General features: G+C 41.1%; 1 pseudogene; it reads left to right on the top strand.

Moving 5' to 3' along the window:
- The first annotated feature begins 885 nt into the window (after positions 1–885).
- LOC127678802 (L-2-hydroxyglutarate dehydrogenase, mitochondrial-like) lies at positions 886–2,246 on the top strand (annotated as a pseudogene).
- The last annotated feature ends 407 nt before the right edge of the window (positions 2,247–2,653 follow it).

Here is a 2,653-nt window from a genome sequence, read left to right as displayed (position 1 = left end):
GGATAGTACCCAGGGTCTCATGTATAATTAGCAAGTATTCAACCAAGTGACCCCAAGTCTCGACCATAGCCCTTTTTCCAAATTTTCATTCATAGTTTAAGACGATATTTTGTATGTTTGATATACAACAAATATATGCATCACATCACTGAATATAAACAAGCCAGAAATAACAACTGTAGCATAGGGCATAACCCATGGGGCATGACAAGTTATCCCAGTAAACAAACACAACCAGTTATAGGATTTAGTTGTGAGGCTGATAAAATGATCAAAGAATAATAAAGGTTAAATAAGATTCCTTATCTTTCACTACCTGTGAACACTCAATATTATTCAGGTGACTCATTGAAAGGTGACATGATTAGCAACTGTCAGGTGCAAGATGAATGCCGATATCATGCAATCTTAACAATTCTTTCCAACAAAAATTAACATCATCATATGTCAGTTATTGTCTCTGCCTTAGAGTCAGACTGAAGGATGTTCAGAATTTTAAAGTCATGAGGCTGGCAGGGATTCACTGCTTTTGGAGGCTTCATGGAGAGATCACTTTCTTTGTTATGTTGAGCTTGAAGAACCCACAGTCTTCCTCTGCTCCATGATCATTTCTCCATATTCATAAATGAGTTATGTAGTGATGCTATCACACACCTATGTCCTTTTAATAAGGGGACATCATCCTTGAAGCTACTGTGTCTTAGGGATCTCTGTTGTTTGCATTGAAACAATTCCATTATACCTGATAAGTTTCCTTCCACTTTGCTGAGTTTATTGTTCTCATTTCCTGCATTTAAGATATAGTGAATTGAGTGGTGCACTTCACCCTTAGAGTCTGTTCAGGTTGCCTCAGCTGGGGTTGAGGAAGGGGAGGTGGCTCAGGCCATGAGGCCAACCCTGTGTTACCTAGGTGGTGTCTTCGGACACACCCGATGCAGTGTTGCTGGGGGTTTCCTCCAAGCAAGACTGCCATAGACCTGTGTGCGCAGGCTACTGTGTGAGGGGGTGGCCGCAGCTCTAGCACCAGCTCATTTGATACAGTCATCATAGAAGGTGGAATTGTGGGGCTTGCCTCTGTCAGAATGCTCACCCTGAAACATCCCGGACTTTCAACTGGTGTAGTAGAAAAGGAGAAGTATTTAACTCTTCACCAGACTGGACACAACAGTGGTGTCATACATAGTGGGATTTACTACAAACCAGAATCTATGAAAGCTAAATTGTGTGTAGAAGGCACAACTCTCATCTATGAGTACTGTAACCTCAAGGGAATTTCCTATATGCAGTGTGACAAGCTAATAGTAGCTGTTGAACAAGAAGAAATTCCTAGATTTCAGGCCCTGTATGAGCAAGGTCTGAACAATGGAGACCAAGGCTTGAGGCAGCAGGAAGGTATAAAAAAGAAGGAACCATATTGCAGGGGTCTAATGGCTATTGAACTATCAACATGTAGCTTTGTCCTTTGCCCAGGATTTCCAAGAAGCAGATGACTCTATCTTGAAAGATTTTGAGGTAAAAGATATTGAAATAGCTAAAGAAAACCCTTCAAGAAGTAAGGTTGGGATGGAATATGCAATCGCTGTCAAGAATAATAATGGAAAAGAAATTTGGTGGCGATATGTTGTGACATGTGCAAGTCTTTACCCAGAGTGTATTTCAGAGTTGAGTGGCTGCAGTCCTGACCCTCAAATTGTCCCATTCTTGGGGAGATTACCTAGTCTTAAAGACAGAAAAGGGCCACTTTGTAAAAGGAAATATTTATCTCGTCCCGGACAGTTTCCTTTCCTAGGAGTTCACTTTACACCAAGATTGGATGGTTTTGTTTGTCTGGGGCCTAATGCAGTACTTGCTTTTAAATGGGAAGGTTACAGACCTTTTGACTTGGGTGCCAGAGATGTTTTGGAAGTAAATCTCAAAAGTGGTTTCATTAAATTGGTGTTCCAGAATTTCTCTTATGGAGCTAATGAAATATATAAAGCCTGTTTTCTCAGTGAAACAGTGGAGCATCCTCAAAAGTTCATCCCTGAAATTACCATCAGCGATGTCCTTCCAGGTCCTTCTGGGGTACAAGCCAGGCCCTGGACAGAGATGGAAATCTGGTAGAGGATGTTGTGTTTGATGGAGAAACTGGCAAGTTTGGAGGTTGCATTCTTCATGTGAGAAATGCACCTTCTCCTACTGTCACTTCCTCCCTGGCAATTTCTAGATTCATGGCAGAGGAAGTACAACAAAGGTTTAAGTTATGAGCGACAGAGGGTGCTGTGCTTGTGTTCTATTCCCTATGTCAACAGCAAGAGTTGCTGCGATTTAAAATTATAATTTAAAATAACAATTTAAAAAACATGTCTTTTTTTCTATATTCTTTGTTTACATTCCAAATGTTTTCCCCTTTCCCAGTTCCCCCTCCCCATTATGTCCCATAAGCTCTTTTCTTTCCACCCATTCCCCAATCATCCTCCTCCCATTTCACTATCCTGGTACTCCCTGGATCAAGCCTTTCCAGGACCAGGCCCCTCTCCTTCATTCTTCTTGGGTATCATTTGATATGGTAATTGTGTCTTGAGTATTCAGAGCTTCTGGGCTAATTAATGTCAACTTATCAGGGATTGCATTCCATGTGAATTCTTTTGTGATTGAGTTATCTCACTTAGGA

The sequence above is a fragment of the Apodemus sylvaticus genome, chromosome 2, assembly GCF_947179515.1.
Source record: "Apodemus sylvaticus chromosome 2, mApoSyl1.1, whole genome shotgun sequence".
In the NCBI taxonomy this organism is placed as follows: domain Eukaryota; kingdom Metazoa; phylum Chordata; class Mammalia; order Rodentia; family Muridae; genus Apodemus; species Apodemus sylvaticus.
Note: the sequence above shows the minus strand (reverse complement) of the source record. Positions and strands in the feature narration are given on the sequence as shown.